The sequence below is a fragment of the Callospermophilus lateralis genome, chromosome 11 (genome assembly GCF_048772815.1).
Source record: "Callospermophilus lateralis isolate mCalLat2 chromosome 11, mCalLat2.hap1, whole genome shotgun sequence".
Classification (NCBI taxonomy): domain Eukaryota; kingdom Metazoa; phylum Chordata; class Mammalia; order Rodentia; family Sciuridae; genus Callospermophilus; species Callospermophilus lateralis.
This window is the reverse complement of record NC_135315.1, coordinates 114,524,246-114,549,718: the sequence shown is the minus strand read 5'-3', so window position 1 is coordinate 114,549,718 and position 25,473 is coordinate 114,524,246. Positions and strand designations below refer to the sequence as shown.

At 39.1% G+C, this 25,473-nt stretch overlaps 1 pseudogene; it reads left to right on the top strand.

Annotated features, from left to right (window-relative positions):
* Positions 1 to 25,473, top strand: part of LOC143637787 (contactin-3-like) — a 119,130-nt pseudogene that overhangs the window by 29,980 nt on the left and 63,677 nt on the right.

Sequence of the window (25,473 nt, the reverse complement as noted above, 5' to 3'; positions counted from 1 at the left end):
TTCCATTGCTTTTATCACCAAGGATACTACCTTCCATAGTCCTGAAAGATGCTCTTCATGTTTACGGGAGTGGCCTCTCATTCTTCCTTTGTCTATTGTTGGTCAATCCAGTTGTAATCCTGCTATTCTAGGGCTGTGATGAGAATCTTTGATCATGAAGGTTAGTCTGTAGTTTGGACTATTTTGAAACATTGTGTGTGTGTGATTTTACTTCAAGAGCACAATTAGCCAAGACTGGTAGTGATCTTTCTACAATTGGCATATGAACCATTTTTGTCTAATCCATCTGTTCTTTTACTTCTTTTTCTTCATTCCAAAATGTTTCTATAGCCACCCCCAACTCCTGCCCCCCCCCAAAAAAAATATGTATCAGTGACCATGGAGTAAGCTACATACTTTATTTTATAATCTTCTTAGTAGGGTGCTGAGCATGAAACACCCAATAGAAAAATCTAGTCTTATTTCTTTACTTGAGGACAATGAGACCACCACAGGTCAATTGATTTGGATCCAATCTTACTACATATGGTAGGGTCATACTTAAAATCAGATGTCTTGATGTCTCTAACCTTTCTACCTATATATATTGTTGTCTCTTGGGTGATACTAAGGACATGTTGAATTTTGCATGGAAAAATATTTTTATTTGAAGATTTTTCTGAAATGGAGACAAACATTTTGTTGGGAACTAAAGGTAGCTTCATACTGGAAGGGAGACTGGAATGTAAATAGTTTATCCCAGGGTCAAGGACCCAGAGAGGACTTGGCAGCCATCCTCCTTTCCTCTGCTACTCCAGTGTGATGAAACGCCCAGCACATTGCTAAGCCTAAGAAAGTATTTGCTTAGCTAGTGAATGTTTGCAAATTTACTTTCAACCAGATTGGTGAAGAAAGAACAGCCCTGATCTCCTGGCACTTGCTGAACAGGACGGTGAACTCCTTAAGGAGATCAGTTTAGCCTAGCAATTCATGTCATTGCTTATTTTGTACATATGTTTTGTGTGTTTCCAGTATTCAAAGTTCTGTTCTGGGAGTGGGATTTCTATGGGATAGATCATCCAGCATTACTCTGCATTTTTTATTTATTAATTTATTTTAATTAGGTATATATGACAGCAGAATGCATTTTGATTAATTACACACAATTGCAGCACAACTTTTAATTTCTCTGGTTGTACATGATGTAGTTTCACACCATGTGTGCAGTCATACATGTACCTGGGTAATGATGTCCATCTCATTCCACCATCTTTTCTGCTCCTATGCCCCCTCCATATCTTCCCTTCCCTTTGCCCAAAGTTCCTCTATTTTTCCCATGTCCCCCCCCTTCCCATTATGAATCAGCATCCTCTTATCAGAGAGAAAATTTAGCCTATGAATTGGCTTACTTCACTTAGCATGATATTCTCCAATTCTGACCATTTACCTGAAAAGGCCATAATTTCATTCTCTTTTAATGCTGAGTAATATTCCATTGTGTATATGTACCACAGTTTCTTTATCCATTCATCTATTGAAGGGCATCTAGGTTGCTTCCACAGTTTAGCTATTGTGAATTGAGCTGCTATAAACATTGATGTGGCTGTGCCCCTGTAGTGTGCTGATTTTTAATCTTTTGGGTATAGACTGAGGAGTGGGACACCTGGGTCCAATGGTGGTTCCATTCCAAGTTTTCCAAGGAATCTCCATACTGCTTTCCATAGTGGTCGCACCAATTTGCAGTCCCATCAGCAATGTATGAATGTGCCTTCCCCCCCACATCCTCGCCAACACCTATTGTTGTTTGTATTTTTGATAGCTGCCATTCTGACTGGAGTGAGAATGAAATCTTAGTTTTGATTCACATTTCTCTAATTACTCTGCGATTTTCAGAGGCAGGTGTAGACCGGGCCATATGTAAGACAAGAGAAAGAACAGAGTCCTGCAGGAGCCTAGAGCATGAGGGTACCTGAGGTCAGAAGAGGGGAGGCCACAGGGAGGAGGAAGCAAGTAGAAAGTTTACTTTGTGATAAGGAGGGGCCATTTCCTGATAATGGAAACCCTGAGGAGACAGACAGGGAGTATCAAGGAGCCCAGAGATAAGAGAGAAAAAGAAAACCAGAAGAGGAATTTTAATTCAGCTGCTCTGGATTAATTAGTTTAATGACTAACAAGAAAAATACAGGAGGTCAGAGTATATCCAGAGGCCCAGAAATATCCTGTTTTCAAACAGGCTTCTGTTTTCCTTTAACCATTTTATAATGGTAAATACTCAATAAAATTACAGATTGGAAATTTTAAATATTGAGCATAGACTGCTTCCCAGGTTTCATATATTGCAAATGAAATCCCAGGCTAGGTCAGGTTGGGATTGAATCATTCCTCAAAAAAAGAAACCTAAGGTGATAAATTTGCTTCATATGGTTTGTGGGTTTAACCACTTGGTGCTTCCTGACCTTTCCCAGGTGTCTTGATATGTAATATCACATCTGAGGTGTGTTCTTCTCTTCCAGTTTCTCCTCACGTTCTTCCCACAGTTCTTAATTAAATGTTTCTCATCTTTACAACTCACTAAGGCTCCTTGAAACCATCAGTCTTGGTCACTGGAGGTGGCTCCTGTCTGGTTATCTGTTTCCTCTGTAGCCTCCTCCTGCAGCAGCTGTCCACACCATCAGAACCTGCCTCATTGCTCTCTTGCCTACAACACTTGAGCAGCTGCTTATCAGAGAAAAGTCAAATACAAATTTCTTACTTTGCCCATAAAGCCTAAAACAACTAGTCTCCATCTAGTGCCTGCTAGCTCCTGTATAAGTAAGTTTTTGAGTTGCTGTGACTTAAATACCTCACAAGAACAACTTAGTGGAGGCCCAGATTAACTGGAGAAGAAGTGATGGGATGCCTTTCCCCAGCAAAATCAAATTGAGGAAGTTCAATGGTGTGTTTGAAATCCCTACCTTCCAGCAGGAAGATGCAGGCTCCTATGAATGCATCGCTGAGAATTCACAAAGAAAGAATGTGGCCAGAGGGCGTCTCACCTACTATGGTGAGCATCCCTGGCTTGGGCAAATTGGATTTGCAAATTGTGGGGAGATTGTAGCAGAATCTCCTTTCTTAACTTGTTCTGCATTTTATTCTTTCTTATTCTGCTCAGTGAGGATGGACATCTGTCATGGCAGGAAGGAATTAAAAAGAAATAAAAATATGCAATAGGTTGGATATTTATTTCCTTTGCATTTTAAAATAAATCATATGGTAATGAAGTATTTTATACTTTTTTAAGAATGACCTTTTATACCCTTAATACATTAGAGAGAGATCTCCTTTCTGTCTGCTCTCTTCTCTATGAAAGGAGGTTTTATATCTTTCTTTCTTGTCTTTTTCTAAGCAGAAAAAATTGCCTACTGGGAAGAATTACAATTACTGTATCAGAGAATCCAAATAAACTCAGAATCTTGTTGAGTTTATCAGTATTATTTGGTCCTGTACAATAAAGTATTTGTACTCTATTTGCTACCTTTAATTTGTAATCACATTTATTTGATGTACTGCTCAATTTGGATAAGGAAAGAATAATAATGTTACCCTTATTTGGAGTCTCTTTGGAGGAAAATTAGATTGTCTTTTTCTTTTCAAAATTCATTTCCAATTTCCTTTTGTTTTAAAAAAATTCAAGCCCCTTGGTTTTGATGAAAATATGATTTAGAAAGTATAAATACATGGTTTTACAAATTGCATCTGTAAAATACATATAAATGTAAGCTCATTGAATACAAATTTGCAATTTAATCATTAGAGACATTGTAAAAACTAGTGTGCATTCACCAATTTTGTGAAAGGCAAATTGGATTATGGTCTATTTGTTTTGGAAACTGAGAACTGAAGCAGTGTGCAGTGCCCACCTGGTTAGCACACGGGGATGTTACAGGGACAAGCGGGGTACACAGACAGTTACTGAAATGGTAGGACTTCTCAGGTCCCCATCAAAAATCTGAAGTCTGTGAAAGCAAAAGCTCTGACAAGATCCATACTTGTTATGTTACCTTGAGCTTTTATGATCTGTCAGAGATGAAACACAGACTTGAACTAGTAGCACAAATCCTTCTGTCTTCTGATTGTCTCTTCTTTGACATAAGGAGTTGGGTATGGAGGGAAGCATCTTGGGTGTCCAGGTCTCAGTTGGTGGGACAATGTGGAAATGGTGGAAGTGGTGAGAAGATGAGCACTTAACTTACATGGCTGTACAGCTCAAAGCCCCCACAAAGGAAGTCACCTTTGTTCCTACGTAGGCTAGTGTCTTTTTTTGCTCCCTCCCAGGAAAACAAGTGACCGTGGAGAGAGTGCACAGCAAAGTCCAGCTGTCTTCATGTTTCAGCAGTGTCTTTACCTCTCTGTAGCAGAATCCCTGCCTCAATCATAAAGCACTATATGTCTCAGATGATGGGAAACAGGAATTTGTTATCAGACTGTGGCTCAGTCTCTTATTTTTACTTTTCTTTCCTCATTTGTCCTTTTCCTTTTTCCACAAATTGGCATCTGCTATAATCCAAAATGGCCACAAAAAGTGAGGAGCAGACCAGGGGCAGGAGGGATGAGGTGTCTAGCCACCTGCTCCTCAGATCTCTTTGGCTGCATATTTACCCATAAAACAATCACTGTAACGGAAACTGAATTAGACAATGTAAGATCCTCCTTCTGGAACACAGTGAAAGGTGAAGTTTCCTTGGGGTTTATGGGAAAGGTGAGCAGAGAGAGAATGAAAACACGAGGTTATTTTAGAAATAAGAAAAAGAAGAAAACAATTCACAATAGAAAACCAATATCATCTGCTGTACTTCATAAAGAAGGTAGACTCTTGCTTTAGTCTGTTTTATAGATAATATGATATGTACCTAAGAAATAAATCAGAAATTAAATACATAGAGTTTCACGAAATTTTCCATTTTAGAAGACTAAGATTGTGCATTCAATAAATGCCATGTAGTTCTCTGTCTATTCTAATATTTCATGTAAAACGTGGTCTGATAAAATATTTGGATCTCATGTGATGGATAAAGGAGGAAACTGTGATTAATGTGACAGTTATAATCCCAGGGTTGGCTTGGTCCAGCAAATGATCCTCCCATTTGGAGAAGAAGAATACTAATATGTACATTGCTTGGAAATTTTTGCTGGCAACTCAAATCTCCGTCAAAATCTTACCCATGAGTTTATTTGAGATTTCATTCCATTTCAGCATGGTTTGTGAATTTCCTTCCTGAAAAAGGAAAACGTGTTGTAATATAAAGTGGAGAGCAGTGATTTTGGACTGAACTATACTTCATATTGGGCAAGTAGTTTTATATAAAACAGATAAAAAACAAAAACAAAACAACAAAAAATAAACAAGAAAAAACTTAGGGTGGTACATTTTTGGTAAAAGCTAAATAGCCTGAGTTTCATATCAATTTCATTTACAAAAAAGCAATTTTATGAGATAGAAATGGAGAGACAAATCTTCCCATGGTTGCAATTAAATAGAAATAGATAAACTGTTCCTCCATATGGGGAATGCAAATACGACTCCACAGTTCACATCGCATGCATAATGCATCGCGAAACCAGTAAGACATCTCACCTCCCAGTTTGGGATCTAGATTGCAAGCTGAGACTTGGCGGAATACACTGTGTATATTGAGTGGCTTCCATGGCAAGTGGCACATTGCTTTCATCTGTAAAAAGAATTTCCAAATACCTTGTAAAACATAAATGGAAATGATTAATCTACTCGATCCAACTGATTTGCATACATAATTTAAAGTTGCATCAGTTTCTTCTCTTTCCGGTAAAAATATCATATGATTCAAGTGAAACCAATTTATCCATCTTTTGCTGTTTCATTTTAATTCACTCAGAGGTTCCTGAGACGTTCACTGGTTTGTATTTAATTATGAGTTATTTGTAACTTGATGGAAATTGTTTTACTCAGTTATAGAAATTTCTTTCCTATGAAAATTAATATTTAGTTCCTAATGAAGACCAGCATTTTACCGTCAATCACTTATTAAGTTGTCATCACTTGTGATCTCATGATTCAGAAATACACTTGAAAAAAATCAACTTTGTGTACCTGCATTACTCTCTATTAATAGACACCTGAAGAAGATCATGCAGATCGCAGAGTTTGGAAAACTGAATTAGAAGCTTAATGAATTTGGCTTAGGGAATGAGAGATTGCAGCATCCATCTACAAATTTTATACGTCCACTCAGTAGATACTTAGTGGATTAAATATGATTCTGTCTTCCTGGTCACTTTAATCTGTTACCTGGAGCCTAATATTCATTTATATTTACCTGGATAAGGCTTTTACTTTTTATTTGCTGTTTGCTTTACAGCAAAGCCTCATTTGGTTCAGCTCATAAAAGATGTGGAAATGGCTGTGGAGGAGAGTCTTTACTGGGAATGTCGGGCAAGTGGAAAGCCCAAGCCCTCCTACCGGTGGTTGAAGAATGGAGATGTCCTGGTGCTTGAGGTAAGACAGCCTGCCTGTCATTCTGCCCTCAGCCTGCTCTGTGTTACCTGAATGCTTTCTCTAGTTCCCACTACCAAAAGTGACTCGTGGTTTTCACTCTTTTCCTTTATATCTCAGGAGTGGAATGAATGGAGAATAATAACCCAGTCAAGTACCCAGTCTGCCAATGAGAAGATATTTGCAACTTTGCATATTTTCATTGGCTAAGGGTGATTTGTGGTTTCGTGAACTTAGTCTATAAAATAATACACTATGCTTTTGGTATTGAAACCAGAGAAGGTATTCTTTTATCAAATATAGAAAGTTTTTCTGTTTTTCAACTTGTATGGCCTCTGGAGAATATTTGTATCTATTACTCGGTTGCCCTGTTACCTGAGCACTGATTTTCTGATTCACCTTCGCTCTCTAGCTATGTAATCTTGGCTCTTTTTTTTTTTACTAAGCCAATTATGTTCCTTTGCATTTCTAGACATAATTATCCATACTTCTTTAAAAAACCCTGGTAAATATGTGTGTTTTCAAGAACAGTTTTTATACAATAAATTTATAATTTTCCAACTCACACGGTTTTTAAAAACTGTAGTGAAAGTCTTTTCAGTTGATACAATGGAACATCCTTTAAAGTATGAAACTTTAACATGGGTTAAAAATAAAAGGACTTCCATATTTTACTTCTGGATTTATTATTTATTTTACTAATGTACTTTGGGGCTGTATGATGCTTATTCATATTTCCAGTGTGTCTCTCATCTTTCAAAGAAGGAAAAGGTTCAATTTCAGGTGAGCCCGCTTAATACACTGAGGAAAAGGTAGACATGTTGTGTCTGATTGAAATGGTAGTGAGTAGTGCTCATTTTTTCTTCTAAAATTTTGCTCATGCGCAAGACATTTTTGTTATTGTCTAGGAGAGAATACAGATAGAAAACAGTGCCCTTACAATATCAAACTTATATGTGACTGATTCTGTCATGTTCCAGTGTATCGCAGAAAACAAACATGGCCTCGTCTATTCCAGTGCTGAACTCAAGGTTGTCGGTAAGACCAATTTTCTCTGCTCTTCATTGTTCTTGAATCCTTCCTTCTTGCCAGAAACTGAAGTATGTGCTTTACATATTGGATTCCTGCATCTAGTAACACTTAGAGTGTCAAACATGATTATTCAGGGTTTCTAACCAAAGCATGCATTTGAATGATTTCTAAGGAAAAGTAGTGATGAGGGACAAAATTAGAAACCAAAAGTTGAAGTAAATCCACAGAAGGAAGAAAGCGTTGGCCTGACCCATCTCTGTCCAGCTCCAGGTTTGTGGTGAAGGAATGCTTCTTAACGCAAAAGTGATCTGGGCCTTTCCTGCTGATGGGCCATCAAAGCAAATACCAAAATTGAAATCAATACCATTTGATTGCAAAGGGGTTGCTTTTGTCTTTATTCTCGTCCAACACTGGACATACTGAAGCCTTAATTAGCCAAGGTTTCACTAACTGAATTATGAATTCTTTTCTTCTTGTTGCACCAGATGTAAGAGGAGAAATTATATGTTTTATCATGTTTAGGGAAATTTTCCCAAAGGACACTTACATTGCAAATGATGGAAAAATCAACATTTTATCCTGTTTTGGCATAGCATAAAATAGGCAAAGAAAGAAGAAAGGGAGGTAGAGGGAGGAAATGAAAGGGGGAGGAAGGAAGGAGTTCATCAGTCTATGCAATTTAAATGGAGACTGCAGATTTCAGCCTAACTTGATCTAGGGTGCAAATATCATCATGGGTATTAGGTTCCATGTGAAGTTTCCCAAGAAATTGAGTTTATTATCATAGTCAATCCATGGGGAAAAAAATGATGGCTTTCTTAATAGCTTAAGCTCAAGCCATAGCCCTGCGATCAGTGGCCTCAGGTAGCCTGATTTGAGTCATTATGCATCTATCTGCTTATCACTGACCAATCCTTATGGCCAGAGGGCAATAAGGCCCTGATGGGGTAGCTCATCGGCTTTCAACAGAACACAGTCTTTCTTCAAAGTGTATTTGGAAATGCCTGCAGATAGTATTGGTGGTTGTAAGTAGGGGGAGGGATGGGCCCCTTGTGTGATATTAGCATTTGGTGGATGGAGGACAGAGAGGCTGCCAGCACTTGTACAGTGCACAAGAATGCCTCTGCACAAATGGTTATCCAAGTGCTGTGCTCTGGTAGTCAGCAGAGGTAAGTCCTAACCTGTCTTCATGGGATGAGCTTTTAAAAGTTTTCTGTACTAAGTGATCTCCTTTAGTTCAGTGAGCTATTTTAAAGCCTTTACAGTCAACATTAAAAATTCCTACATAAAGTAATTGTTTCAAGATTTAGGGCCTGCCCCAAACACCATAGCACACATTTCTTTTTTAACAGTGAAACCCCATGAGTGGTGCACCATAAATCAAATAAATCTGGTGCCAACATCATGCCTTTCACCTTAAATCTAAACACGGCTGTACTGTCAACCTTTCAGATTTACAGGAAGTTAAAAACATGTTCCAGTGCTCATTAAATCGATGATCTCTCATTCTCTCTCCTTTCATTCTTTTCAGCCTCTGCTCCAGATTTTTCAAAGAATCCCATGAAGAGGTTGGTTCAGGCCCAGGTGTGCAGTCTGGTGAGCCTGGATTGTAAACCCAGGGCCTCCCCCAGGGCGCTGTCTTTCTGGAAGAAGGGGGACACAGTGGTGCAAGAGCAAGAAAGGTATTCTCTTGTCCACACAAGTGGCCGCCGACTTCCTTTTCATATTCCGTAAGGTCACAGCAGGTCTTCCACATGAGCCTCAGTACCGTAGCATCTCAGTGGGCCAGGAGGTGTTCAAGAATCAGCACAGTGCTAGTTTTGTTCTCTGATACTCTCATGGTGACAGTCGCATGTTGGTGGAGTCTGAAAACAGACAACCCCTCATCAAATCTCTACCCATATAGAAGCCTGTCTTGTAGCAAGGGGTTTCTTCCCCAGTCCTCTGGGGAGAACCAACCAGAATGGTAAAGGAGTGCCAGCCCCAGAAGCAAGGCAGCATCGTGCAGAACAAAGAGCAGATGAAAACACAACAGCCCATGCAGAGATCTATACACACACACACACACACACACACGCTGCTGGCCCCTGTGCTGAATCATACACAACACGGATGTTTCCTTTCAGCCAAGGCTTACTGGTTTGTATAATAGCATTGAAATGAAGAGGTAGAATGACCTGAGTTAAAAGCACAATTCAAGAGCCCCTGGGCCTGGCCTCGCATTTTCCTTCTGCCTTTTACTAGCTCAGTGAAGTGACCCCATCTTTCTGGGCCTCATTTGTTAGTGGAAATGATGACAGTTTATGCCTCATGTTGAGAAGATTATATGGACAAACTCCATAAATATTCATAAAGCACTGAGATCAATCCCTGGCAGAGAAAAAGCATATGTCCTAGCCGTTATTACTATTTATTAAGTACTTACTATCTGCCAGATACTGTGCTCCCAGCTTGCGATATCACAGTAACAACCCCGAAGGGCCCATATCCATAGGTTGAAACCACGTGGCTATGTTACAGCAAGTGGTAAAAGGTAAGCTTTCAGATAGAAAGATTAACTTGAGTTAGTTGTATGGGTCCAAACTCACCTGAGTCCTTAAAGGAGGAAGAGGAGGAAAGAAGGATGGCCAAGGAGATTTGATGTTCAAAGATGTGATGATCCCAGACAGATGGGAGGTACAAGAAGGATCATCATGCGTGTGGCTGGATTGTAGGTTGTAGTAGGCACCACTGGCACAGGAACAGGGCCTTGGCTTCATGACCTCCAGGGAGTGAATTCTACTAACAGTCCCAAGGAGCACAGAAGGTTCTAGAGCCTTGGGAAGGAGCTAGGCTCTGCTAACGCCTTGATATTGGCCCACTGAGAACTAGACTGGACTTCTGACCTCCAGAACATTTGAGAATACATTTGCCTGAGTGTAGGCCCCAGAGTTTTGGGTAAATCATTACACCAGCAACAGGAAGCTGAGCACACAAATTATCTCCTTGAAACATCTCTGGAGCTAAGGAGAAAACCAGAACTTAGAGGGATTGTTTGATTTGCTAAAGTGATTCTTTAGTCTTCTCTGATTGACATCTGGGCCTTTTTGACTCTAGGGTGAAACCACTGAGCCTTTTCAGCCTCACTGTTTGTACAGGATTCCAGAATCTTATAGGTGATCTGAAGTGCTGAAGCAACTCCCAGTGATTACTTTTGAAAATGAGAAGAAAAAAAAAACATGCAGTAAAACCTCAGGACAACATACTCAGATCCCTTTTCTAAAATTGCAAAGTCCTTTTGCAGGCAACCCAGTTGAACTGCTTGTAGATTATGGGCCCAGAGAGATTTTCCTGAGTCAGTACCCCACAGCATGTGCAATGCCACCATTCCTTGACAGCAAACAGCGTCCTAAAAGGCAAGCACAGGGGGACCAGGCAAAACTGGGACCCAAGTGGGTAGACCCAGTCCAGCCCAGTGTGTGCCACACAGAAGAGATTGCTGGAACAGGAAGCTAATTAGTGATTTGGAGTTTGATTTTGTAAACTTGTTTCAATAGGACAGTATAAACCAGTTCCTTTGGACTGTGCTAGAAGCTAAGTCTTCTGAACAATTGCTAACTATGTTGTGGGGACATTTTAGTAGTTTGATTGCATACATGAATTAGAGAGCGATTATTTCCCCGGGACTCTGTGGGTTACACAACAATAAAGCCACTTGTCCTCACAGTAGTATACAGAGTAGGCAGAGGTTCTAATCTTAATTTTAAAAGGGGATTTTAAAAAGATTAAGAGATTTAGCTAAAGGCATAAAGGAGAGATTCACTCCCACAATGTACAGGGATGTTGTAAGTTCCAGAGTCTAAACTGGAATTTCTTACTTGGACATGTACAATCCTTAGTTTTTTTCATCTGTTAAATATAGACAATAATTCTGAGCCTCACCTAGTTGTATAATATAAACCTTTAGCATAATGACATTGGTAGAAACATTGATCATTAAGGATGAGGTTATGCTACAAATAAAGTGTTGAAAGTAACACTGGCTGAAAAAGGAGTTTCTTGAGTGTTGTTTAGGAGTTCAGTGGTTCCTTGGTCTCTCTGAAGGTAGACATCAGGTCTGCCTCGACTCACGTACACACACATGCACCAGCACTCATGCTCTGCCACCATCCTCACCTCATGAACCAAGAAGACTGCCTGAGCTCCAACCTCGCACTGACATCCCAGGCAAACACAAGGAGGATGATAGAAATAGGTATACTTTCTCCATTATAAGAGACTTCTCTGAAATCCCATATAGCATTTTCCCTTGTGCCTTATTGATCATCAATTAGTAAATTAATTCCCTGCTATACTGAATAGCAAGAGAAGCTGGGAAGTTTGGGCTTTTTTTCCCCCCTTGGAAGGAAATGGCCCAATGAAGAACTAGGAGTACATTTTCCAGGAGATGTGCTTGCCACTGCAGCAGAGTCCCTGCTAAAGACAGATAGTTCTCTACCCCTTTGGGCCGACTGTCCCTCCACTTAGCATTCTGTATGTCTAGCATCTCTGCTGCACATAATAAGGAGATTTTTCAGATAGGAAGGTAAAGTGAGGAGTAAGAAATGTGTTTAAGGAGACGGTCCAAAGAGCTGCAGTCCTTCCCAGAACTATGGTTTGAATTCGTTTCTGTCTCTTAGACAGCAAAAGTATTGACGAGCCAGGGCCTCGATGCTCAGGGAGAAGACTGCTAGAAGCAATTATAGAACAACGTGCAGATCTGACTCTTCTCCAAGTTCAGGGGCAAGCAGAGTGGGCTGCAGCCTTCCTTTGACTTGGAAGTCCCCTGTCTTTCCCTCTTGACTTGGACTGAGGCTCCAGCCAAATCAGGGGAGCTCATCAAATGCTAGATTTGCTGTGGTGATTCAGCGTTGGGCTGCTCCAACTTATAAAGGCTGTTTCTAGTCTCTTTCAGGGGACAAGTGAATTCATTGGGGGGCATGTGAATTCGTGGATGCATTTGAGAATAGAAAGGAAGATAAAATTTTTGGTAAAATGTTTGAGTTATTTATAATAAGATTTGAAATTCATTTGATTTTTTTTCTCATTAGTTAATTATTTTGATAGGCAAACTTGGATTCTTCAATGAATAAGAGATATATAATCAGTGGGAAGCCATATAACTGAGTGGCTATTGAGAGAAAAATGCATTTTGAATAAGTAAACATTCTACTATCTATAGTATCATTCAAAGCCTAAGTCAGATTAAAAAAAACAAAGTTTGAATATGTCCTTTTTTCAGTGGGGGAAGTTCCTTGAAAATAGATGAGAGATAGTGGAACAGAGGTAAGGATTGAAGGAAAGGAAGGAAGGACAGGGAGAGGGGGAGAACTACAGAAGGAATCTGATCAAACCTGGGTACACAGTGAACATACCACAGTGAGTGCTGCCTTTGTTTCTAACCATAAGGCACGAATTAAAAAAAAAAAACTCCAAGTAAATAGAAGAATGACCAGGATTGTAAAGGAAGGGGAACGGGGTGGGGAGGGAGGAGAGGGTAGGGAAAGGGAGGCATTGGGGTCCAATCAGAGCCACTTAATCCCATGCTTTATGATTGTGTCAGAATGAACCCCAATATTACGTAAAACTGTAATGAACTAATAAGAAAAAACCTTTAAAATTATGTCTTTTTTAAAAAAAATTTAAGCTATTTTATTTATAATCAATAAACTCTGCTTAAACATCTTTATATGCATAAACCCACCTCACAATTGTTCCATGTCATGAGATTGACAAGAAAGGACTTTTGCAATACTCTATAAAGTGACATGAATTACTTTTTTATGAGAAATGTCCACATATCACCTTAAAAGCTAAAAAAATAGCCGCATGCATTTAAAAAGTAGAATTAGAAAAATAATTTTCAATTTTAGTATAAAAATAGTTTTGAGGAAAGGAATAAAATCCCATCTATGTAGCACCATTATCTAAAAATGAAAAAAATATATGATGTAAATTCATCTTTATACCTATTTGCTAAAAATAAGGAAGAGACAACATAATTCTTTTTGTATGTGGGAAAAGCAATACAAGTAGTTCGAATTTTTTGCCTAAAAGGTAGTGATCAGCAGAGATGAGATCAAAATTCTACATGAGCTTAAAACACTAAACACTATTCTCTTAGAAGCATTCTCTATAATATTTAATCAACATAAACGAGGAAGACTACTTTCAATTTCTTTGAATGTTATAATCATTGACCAGAATCCTGACTTTAATATCCATACTACATATCAGTAATACATCACACCTTTATTTTAATTACTTATTTAACATGTCTTCCCTGCCACATGACAGGTCCTGGAAGACAGGAAAAGTGTCTGTAGAAACTGATTTATATATATATATATATATATATATATATATATATATATATATATATATATATATATATATATATATTCATTTAATACATAACATATAGTATATATTGACATATTTTTATGAATTATGTAATTATATATGTACTATATATAATTAATTGCTATATAAGTCACATAATACTCCTGAGTGACTATAATCCACCTGTTTTTAAAGTTTTTATATCAGCACAACAACAGCTTTGAAATTACAAATCAGCCATGGAAATTGGATCTAAGTCAGTGAGTCATTTACTTAGCAATTCCTGAATTGCTTTGGAGAAACAAGGGTTATTGCTCTCAAGTATGGACAGGATGTGAGTTCTGTTGCAACAAGTGTTCCTGCCCATCAGGTCCTGGAAATGCTGTTCTGAGTAGACACCAGGGCATATAGTGCAAACAGTGAGTCCTGAGCTCTTGGAATTATGTTTCTGTGCATTCATTTGGAAATTCTTTGAGTACCTACTTCATGGACCAGGCACTAGGTATTTACTTTCTGTCAGAGAAAGCCACACCATCGTTTGCAGCTTTTCAATGTACAGCCAGGTAGCACAGGACGGTTACAGTAAAATTCAGTTTGCAAGGTTCTGGATATGCAAGGCGGAGATCTGCACAAGCATTCTGGAGAAGACTGGAAAGATCCTGGGGTTCTTGGAAGAAGAATTATCCAGGCCAAAGAAATAGCATGTGCAAAGCACAAAGGCCAGGCACAGGATAAAGTCAACAGAATAAAATAAATGTAGCAGCAGGATTATCAAATCAAATTTATGTTGGAGAACGGGGACCAGGGCAGCAGTGGGTATATTGGAGTAGGTGGAACCCCAGTTAGCAGCCCTCCACCAGCCTGCACACGAGAGCAGAACAGACAGAGCTAACCAATGGAGGTGGGATTGGAAAGAAGTTTTTAGAAGTCTGAGAAGAGCTTAATGCTATAGGACCTACTCACTGATTAGACTTGAGAGACAGCTAGGCATGGGGGTGAATCCTGAATTTCTGACTTGGGCATCATACATTGTGGTGGACCCATTCATTGTGACAGGGAACCTCCCCAGAGATGAGGGAGTAGGGCTAAATATGCTGAGCTCCATTTGGGATTGGTTGATTTTTAAATTGCATGTTGAAAAGTGAATTGTGTGAGTCTCCATCCATCCATACACACACCTACCATATCATCACCTTTGTGCAGGGTGGGGGCTTAGTGAATGTGGAACTTGGGAGTTAGGGCTGCAGGCATCACAAACATGGAGATGGCAGTCAGTGCATGGTTGTGTTGGAAAGTAGATGTCACTAAGTGGCTTAAAGTATGCATTGTACCCCTGAAGCACTGCACACTCAGGTTTTAACTAGAGAGACCTGTTTTTTTGCAAGCTCAGTTAGTAATTGATTATTAAATAATCTGAAATTTCTAGCATTCAGGATTGAGCAAAGATCATTTTTGGATTTTTTTTCCTTTGTGTTTGCATCTTCCATTATTGAGTTACATTGCTGCATTTTTTTCTTCCCTGCAGGAAGCATCTTTCTGAATAAACAAAAACGTCTGGCCTCCTGAACATCTGATAATATTTCACCAGGTGTTGCTGTTTTAATGCAACTCCATTCACTTATTCACTTGAATTCATGTGTTTCAAATAAAAAAAAGAGTCAAATTAAAATTGGATATTTTGTCTCCTTTAAGGAAACGAAAATTGAAAATGACTCTTGGGAATATGAATAGGCCTGGCTTGGGAGAAGAAATAGCCAGTTGGCATATTTTAGAGAATGATTAGCTTGTCTCTGTCATTCACTGGTACTTAAAACACATTAGCCAATTATTTTTAAAAATGAGGGCTTTCATTTCAATGTTATTGCTTATAATAGTAAATATTTTATTGCAATAGCCTCAGTTCATATGAAAGTCAAAGAATGGCCCATTACATCTAATTAAACACATTAAAATTGTTTTAGATATTCTATGCAGCATTTAATACTATAGAAATTTATGTGCTTTTTAAAGAAGTAGGAAAGATTTTTTCCCAAAAATTTGAGTAGCCATAATCTAGGTAGCATTTTCAAAATGCATTAATCAATTCTTGATGCATGTGTCTAGTTGGGAACTGGCTTTAAAATGCAGTTAGTATTTTATGCTGTTGATTCCATTTATATGAAGGTCCCAGAGAAAGCTCAGATTTCGTGACAGAGAAGAGTAATTACTGCTTGGTGGAGGCTGGGTGTGGGTGAGGAGGGAGAGTCGGGGGCAGGGGAAGCTTCCAGGGAGAGAAAGCTGTTCTAACCCTTGATTGTGATGGTATTTATGTTCGTGACTGCTTGTATTTGTAAGAACTCACAGAACTGTACCTAAAGAGTGACTTGAACATTGTATATAAATTATGCTTAACATGCATGAAATTTTACATTCATTTCATCCTGCTTCCATGAGTAAGTCCATCTAGCAGTTTAGAAGATCAAGAGATGCTCTCCCAGATGGCCACTTGTTCATCCGAGATACCTTGAATGATTCACCAATGGAGAATCTAAACATTTTCCGGGAACCAGGATAATTGTGACAGAGCTGGGACCACTTGGCATCTCTGTCATGACCTTAAAGCTTTGGTGACGATGTGCCTGGGAGATCTGTGACTCTCCAGCAGGTAGTCAGCTGGTACCACCCCTCGACCACCATCTTGGCCAGATAGTTTCTGTATCCATCCTTCCTCTTCTTTCTGGCTCCCTGGCTCCTCTAATCACAATGGAGTCCCTTTTCCTCCCTGCTCTTCAATTTGCTGGTGCCTTCCCAGGAGACTTCCAGGGCCTCTTCATCCAAGAGCCTGACTCTGTCCCCTTCCCCTTCACCCATGTGTACCCATCTAGAGGGCATCTCTCCAGCCCATGTGGGTGCTCAGTGAGCTTCAGTTTTTTCACTTGGCTACGCCTGAGGTCCCTGTTAAGCCTGTACTCCTGAATGCTTGCCTCCAAGTTCATTTCTAACTCTTGAACTTTGAAGCACAGGGGAGGATTTTCTTTCATATGAACAATGCTGCTGCTTTAAGATACTGTACATTAGCTGATTAGTCATTGACGTTCCTGTCCTCTACTTGGAGGGAGAGTCCTCCATCTGTCCACTAGTTTGTGATATCATTATGCAGTGCTGGGGACTGTGGACCGACCCCACTGGTAATGTATAGATGAATGAGAAATACCAGGATCCCTCAAGGAGCCTACAGTGGGTGTGGAATGTGGAAAACTAAGCCAATGACCAGGATGGATAGATTTTATGATTAAGGTGACCATATAATTTGTTCTACAAATTGGGACATTTTCAAAGGGAAGATGGTACTGTTAGTACTGCCTTCAGGACAGCATGAATGAACTAGGACAGGTAGAGGACACTGGACACTGCTGTCTTGTCCATGAAGCAGCTGCTTATCCACCAGTAAGAAGCACAGAGAAGAGATTCTGTCTCAGGCCTGGGTCCTGGGAAAGCATTTCTCCAGGAGGGACCGCTCACAGGAAGTGACATGAAAGGGAGCACAGCAAAAGAGAAGGGGAAGTAGCATCTACACAGAAAGCATTGCTTAGTTAAGAAGCGAGGCCTCTTATCTATGCCCGTATTCCAGTTGTGTCAGTGGCCAAGATCATCTCTCCTGATCACAAAATCTGGAGAGCCTGACTTGAGATCTTTCCCCAGAGACACCCATCCCTCTCCTTCCAAGGAGGTGAATGCTGGAGGAAGTTTAAAGGGACAATGGAGATTCCAGGGTAAATGTGTGCAAGAGTCTCAGAGTGGGGAGAAGAACCTCCTTCCCGATCTGGCTTCCCAACCTGCACCTCCACGTCACCAATGCTTTTTGTGGGGCTGCACATTAGCCTCATAACTCCCATTCCCCATGAGAAGACTAGGAGCATGTGCAAGTGAAGTCATTGCTATCCAAGGGTTTGGAAGTGGGCTGGGACTCACAGAAGGCATTCTGTGAAATCACATTCTCTCCACTGTGCCCATCCACCACCCCAGCATGTTCCTACACAGCTTCTGCATTAACTGCAGGGTAGCTAAAGTTTCAGTGCATTTGAATCATTATTTACATGAATCAGTCATACCTAACTGGTATGCATTATACTTTGTGTTAATCATCTGTGTGACATGAAGTTAAATATTAAGTTTCAATGGTTTCTTTATTTAACTTTAACAGGTACAAGGAGCAATATATCAAATGGGTCATATCTTGGGTCTGTTGCCTATCAACCTGTGTGTTTTAGACAAGTTACATAGGCCCTGAGTTTTGGTTTCCTTATGTAAAAATCCTTGACTTACAGGGTTAGTAAGCCTGTTGGTACCAGTTGCTTAGTATATGCTCTTGGCAATAGGTGGGCAAATGAAATTGGTTGTATCTGACAAGCAGAGAAACACATGGGTTCCTTTGGACAAATTAGGTAGTACTACCCCTGCCCCATTTCTTCCACTCAGTGGAAAGATAATAATAGTGTTTTTAAAGTCCCTATCTTCTACATAGGTACTCAAAAATAAGTACCTGATGCCTTTGATACTATTTTTAACCTGACTTGATTTTTTTTTCGTAGTGTCAGACACCTTCAGAGTACCTGAATGGAAAGGAAAGCTTGTACCTTTCTTTATGGTGCAATAATCTCTTTTATATTATTCAAACTTTCTTCAGTAAATGAATTCCACATAAATATCATGGTAAAGACATCAGCGACAAATGGTCTCTGAAAGTGTATCAACTAAACTTTGCAGATGACCAAGTGTTTCTTAAATTGAGCTTCCAGATTTGTTTTTGATGGATTATGAAAGTTGGGAACTTTGTCAATGTTATAATTTCGGTGAGGGAAAGCTGATTAATGAATCTGAATGAGCCTGTCAGAATACACTTCAATCCAGTTTGTTGCAGGAACTGGGTAAATTAATTGATATCCATGCCCAACTCAAATGTTTTGTTTGCCTGTCAGAATACACTTGAATCCAGTTTGTTGCAAGAACTGGGTAAATTAACTGGTATCCATGCCCAACTCAAATGTTTTATTTTTTTGGAGGATCTTCCCATGCACATTCCTTTAGTCATACTGCATGTCTCACCCAAACCCTAAAGCCAGTGTACACTTGTCCACAGCCCAATCCATTTTCCTTATTTCTGCTCTCACTCAAAATTACATATATAATTATATGTGTGTGTATACAATTAATTAAAACAAACAAATATATTATGTTTTAATTAATTGTATAAAACCAAAATATCATTGCATACCACTTTTGCATATTTTTCTGCTAAAAAGTTTGCAATAGGAAGAAACAGGAGCTTTCCCTTAAACTAAGCATACTGACTCTTTGGTACCATCAGTATAGAAGTGGTAGAGCATACACCATTGCCTTTTCAATAACTCTTAAAGAACAAAGGAGGAAACTTCCCTTTACATTCTTCACGTATGCTCTTACAATTTCTTCTGGCTTGAGTTTATTTTCTTCTCAACCTAGGAAACTCCAACTCATGTCTCAAGGTCTGGCTTGGTCTTACCTGCCAATAGCACTCTTCCTGAAGCACAGTGGGCAGCCATAACGGCTCTTTCTGTTTTGCCATTGTGACTCCCTCATGTCTGTCATATCAGTTATCCCACCAGGGAATTGGCAGTTCCTGCAGAATGCAGTGCACTTGAATTCTGGCACAACCCTTGCCTTATCCATCCTGTGTTCCCAGCTTCTCCGACATACATCTTTGTTCATGTCAACCTTCATTCACTCCTCAAATATTCATTTAGCATCTACTGTTCCCACTAATGATTGCTGCATAACAAATAACCCCGAGGCTTAATGGTGTGATAGAACAGCCATTTTATCATCTCTCAGGGTTTCTATGGGTCACGAGTCCAGGAACACTGCAATTGGCTGGATGGTGCATGCTCAGGCTATCTCAGTAGGGGCTAGAGCAAGAGAAACCAGAATACGCTTCTCAGAGAGACCTTTCTCTCTCCTCCTGCTGTCCCAAGACCTCTCATTGTGGTCTCTATACACAGCTATTAGGGGTTTCCTCCCAAAGGGATGCCCTTTCAGGAGTCAGAATAATTCCTTGAGCATCCACAGGCATGAAAAGTGAGGATTCACAGTAGCAAGATGGAAGCCCAATCATCTAGGCCCCTGAGTTGATTTCCTGTTCTATAGCAAATGCCTGAGAGATCAACTTATAAAGAGAAAAGATTCATTGTGTCCCACAATTTTAGAAGTTTCTGTCAATCATCACCCATTGTTTAGGGCCTTTGGTGAGGCAGCACTTTATAATGGCAGCATGTTTGAAGCAAAACCACTCTCCTTAGAGTTAGGAAGGCAAAGAGGGGAGGAAAGCTGGGTCCTCCTATCCCCTTTGAAGACCATCCTCATCTACCAAAAGACCTCCCCCAAGGCTCCCCATCCTACTGCTTCTACCAGCTCCCAATACCTGGGGACCAAGCTGATTCCACATGCCCTTTTGATAAACAATACAATCCAAACTCCCAAGACCCAGTGCCATTTCTCTGCATTCCATTGGTTCCAAAGATCAAAGGAAGAGGAGCTGGATTCCCTGTTTTTTATTCCTTCCCTGGACTTTCTTGAGTTATGCTTGACAAGTAAAGGTTGTGTATATTTAAAGAATACAAGGTAATGTTTTGACACACAGTGGGAAATGACTGCTGCCATCAAGCTAATTAATATATCCATCACCCCACATAAGTAACATTTTAATGCATATGAAAGCAGTTAAGATCAACTCTCTTTCAAGATTTCAAGTGTACAGCAGAAAGTTATTAGCTGTAATCACCATGTTGCACATTAGACTTTCAGAATTTATTCATACTACATAACTGAGCCTTTATATTCTTCAACCAACATCTCCACAGTTTTCTTACTCTCCAACCCCTGGCAAACACTGTCCTGCTCTCTGCTATTATGAGTCTGACTTTTTAAAATTCTACATGTAAGCAATGTCATGCGATATTTGTCTTTCTGTGTCAGGACTATTTCTTTCAGCAGGTCCTGCAGATTCATCCATGTTGTTGCAAATGAATGGATTTTCTTCTTTTGTAAGGCTAATGTGTTTATCTGCTGATGGACTTTCTTATGTACTGGAGATTTAACCCAGGGTCTCATGCATGCTAGGCAAGCATACCTCACTGAGTTATATCACCAGTAACCCATTTTTAAAAAATTCTGTTTTGAGACTGGGTCCCATTAATTTGCCGAGGCTGATCTAGAAATTGTGATTCTCCAGGTTTAGCCTCCCAAGTATCTGTGATTATAAGTGTGGGCTGCTGCACACAGCTACTAGTGGACTTCTTAGAGGAGCAAAAGCAAGATGGCTTGGATATGAGGTAACCCCCAAGGAATCATGGGGAAGGCTTTATCCCCAGTGCAGTGATGTTCAGAGTTGAGTGATTAGACCACAAGGATTCTGATTTCATCCATGTTTTAATCCATTAATAGCTACATGCACTATTGGAAAATGGTGGAAAGTGTAGTTAGGTGGGGCACGGTTGGAAGAAGTAGGTCACTGGGAATATGCCCATGGGAACTATATCTTGTCCCGGGTCCCTTTTCTCTCACCTCTTTCTCTGTGCTTCCTGGCTTCAGTGTGCTAAGCAACTTTCCTCCAACGTGACCAACTGCCATGATGATCTGTCCTATGAGGCCTGCCTACCATAGGCAAAAATCTTTGGAAAATCATGAGCCAAAATAAACGTTTTCCCCCTTTTCCCCCCTTTTAAGTTGTTCTCAGGTATTTGTCAAATGATGAAAAGCTGACTAACACACCAGAAAATTCCATGGGTTGGAGATCATGGTATCCATGTTTGGGAAGTGCAGTTGGAAACACGGACCATGTGCTTTGCATTGTTCTGGGCTCTGAGGATAGAGGATGAATTAGAAAGACATGCCCTCTTCTTCATGGGTTTTGCATAAGGAAGAGACCAAATATAAGTAAGCTAAATGAGATCATTTCTTTAGACATAAAAGAAATGAAAAGAATGATTATATAGTGCATTTGAAAAAGGCCTTATTAATGAAGTAATTTTTTAATAGAAAACTAATCAGGAGGAAGGGCAGTGACACTGAAGTGTCATGGGATTGCGGGGAGTAAAAAAACATTAAATCCCACAGATGAATGTCGTTGAAGACTTGGCAAAAATGTTAGATTTTATTTTAAATGGAATGTGAAATCATTTAAGCTGTGAAAGCAAGAGTAACATAATCTGATTAAAAATAACTCTGTCTGCAGTGTGGAGAGTGGTTTGAATAGAAAAAGGAGAAAAGCAATGAATCTGATTAGGAGACAACTCAGGGTAACTGGAGAATATTTAGAGTTAGATAGTAGAAATGAAGAAGAGGATATATTAGGGAGGTAGAACTGGATGAATATGTTCCTTAGATGTAAATTTTTATATGTAATAATTACACTTAATTATGCATGAATTACATGGATCCCCTTGGCCATTAGAATAGAAGTCTCTAAAGAATAGGATCTATTTCTTACTCATAGTTTTCAAAAATTTGTAGTGCTTTATAAGTACTCAACAATACTTGTTGAAGGTTTTCATCCTCTCTTGAGCAATGTGCCATGTATTAAACATATCTATAATTTTTTTTAATTTAATTTGTTCAACTGTTCCTGCAAAATATGTAAAATTGATTTTAAAATAGATTTCTATCCTTGAGATCTCCTATTTAAAATATGGACAGTTCAGTTATAGTATTTTCTCCCCTTCTGGAAGCCTTTCACAGAAGAAGTGAATGGATATGTAGATGGATGATAGATGGATGGATGATGGGTGAATAAATGATGAATGAATAGATGAGTGGATAGATGGGTGGGTGGATGAAAGTTTGGGTGTGTGGATGGATGGGTGGATAGATGGTGGACAGATGGATGGTAGATAAATTGATGAGTGGATGGGTGGGTAGGTGGATGGATGGATAGATGGATGCTCAGATGGTTGTATAAGATACAATTGCCATAGCATTTTTATACAAGGAAGTTATCAGGTAGAGTGGACATGATGATTGCTGCCTTCCATATTCTGATGCTTCCATATTCTGATTTTTCATCTGTTATGAAATTTCTATCAAGTTAGTATACTTAGGTCAACTTTTCACTGCCTACAAAACTTTAAAAAAAATCATTTTGCTCTGTGACCTGTTTTTTACTTTGTGATCTTATTTGTGGATTTTCTAATTCTGTCCTAATGCAGATTTCATTGCTAGGGCAGTTTCTGTGGGAAGATGAGAGTATATGACTCTTTTAAAATCTAAAATCCTGGGGAAAAGTCTATATATTAAGGTAGAATATATAAAAAATTCTGTTTCTAAAAAATGAAGAGCTGATTTTCTGACCTTTTACATTTAAGTGCCAGACAAATAAATACCTTTAATTTTAGTGTGAAGATATGGTTAGGCACTGAATTTTTCACAGTATTTATTAATTGACTTAGTTGGAAAAATCATAGTACTTTCAAGTTTGACTTAAATTTATGTTTTTCTAATTTAGATAATTGGAAATTCTTATACCTCAGTATATTTATTATTTCTTTATTACTTCCCCCTGGTTTTAATCACTCTGTGTCTTCTTATTTATGTTATTACTTGTATCATGTCTCTTTCCAAAGCATTTGAGACCGTTTGTGAAAGTACACACAGACCAAACATTGAGAGGAAAATTTGGAGAGAAATATATTCCAGATTTCTAATTGACTTAAATGTGAGTTACATTAGGGTAGCAAAAATCCTTACCAGGGAATATTTATTGCTTATAGCAGAGCATGTTTCATACCACAGGTTTAGAAATGTGCTACAGAATGAATGTGTGAGGTTCATTTTTAGAATATGTGCCACCAGTTGTACTCCTTAGTGGAGGTCCACAATTTGGACCCAGAACTTTGTGCCAACAAATGAATGGAGAAAAATACTGCTTATTAATAAACAGTATCCATAGAATGCAATAAAACCATTTGATGAGGAGATATACAACTCTCAATAGACCAAGAAATGCATACATGTGAATCCAAATCTAATGGATACTCATGAGAACCAAGAAAGGCAAAACATCCTTAAAACAAAATTGAACCAATTAATTTTCTTCTCCCAGTCCAGAGAGAACTATCAGTTTTAAAAAAACATTCTAGGGACTGGGGACATATCTTTGTGGCAGAGCATTTGCCTAGCTTATGCAAGCTACTGGGTTCAATCACTAATGCTGCAAGAGAAAAGGCAGCTGGGGGGGGAAGACTCAAGCCTCTGGAAGAGTATATGAGTCATGTTTCTTTTAGCTACTTTTGTGTGATTTTTTTAATGTGCATATTTTTAATAAGTTCAAGTGTATGTTCAGCATCAAGAATTTGGAGATCATAGGAAGTTCTGCTGTGAAGATATAAAGTCAAATGCTTAAAAGTCAATTAGGTTAGTATTGAAGTTTCTATCCTCTTACTAAGATTGTGGTGACTCCCCAGGACCTGTGACTGAATAGGCTGTTAGTGCTTCTCTGCATGGAAGAGGATCCAGAAAGTTCAGATTGTAATTTTTGAGATTTCTCTGGGAAAACAGATTGGAACCAACTCCATAGGGTGGACAGATGTATGAGTCTAGACCTGTGTATTTGAGTTATGCAACATTAGCACTCTATTTTTGGGCAAGATGATTTATAAGGAACAAATTCTAAAAATGTGCAACAGTCATCATAGGAAAAAAGTCTCTCTGTAAGGCACTTCTAGAAAGGCTAACACTGGAGGATCTAAGACAAAAATTCCAAACATACTTCTGAATCATTGGGTGAGTTGAATTGCCAGCAAAAGGTCCCAATCTGATGCCTGGAGAATTGTAGAAGATCTTCTCCATCCTCACTTGTATCAGAACTCTTGTCATGTGTGCATTTGTTCTACAGAGAGTGACCTCAAGAATCTTCAAGTGCTAAAACAAGTTTTATACCCTAGAATGGTTAGTAATGCTGAATGAATTTTCAAATGATGACTTGAATATTGATGAATATCTATAAAGGAGGATAACCTTGGAATTAGAGCATTGGGGCACAACTGTTCTGTCTTGCAAGAACTGAACAATAAGATAGGTGCTTGTTGGTTGCCCTTAATTTATAATTAAGCCTTGTCCTTCCGACATAGAAGATTGTTTCAGTACCATTTATTTTTGTTGAGAAAATAAATGTTTATGGAAAAAACAGTGTGTGCAAAATACCAATTCTTGGTAGCATGCTTCCTTTAGAAATTTATGAACTCTTTCAAAGAATTGACTGAAGGATTTTAAACAGAATGATTAGACAAGTTACAGAGCCTGACTTTGACACATAGTTTGAAGATGGATAGTCCAATGACCATAGTGCAGAATACTGCTTCTCAGAGTGTGGTCCCCACTTCAACTCCACCAGATACACTGGGGAATTATTAGAAAAGCAAATCCTTGGGTCATCTCCAGCCTAATCTGACAGTAGACCCAACAACTGCTAATTTAACAAATTCTCCAGGTAACTGGTGCCTAGTAAAGTAACTCACCAGACTTCCCTCAGCTAGGATAAGACAGGCTTCCATGATTTATAGCCCTACTAAGACTTCCCAAAGGAA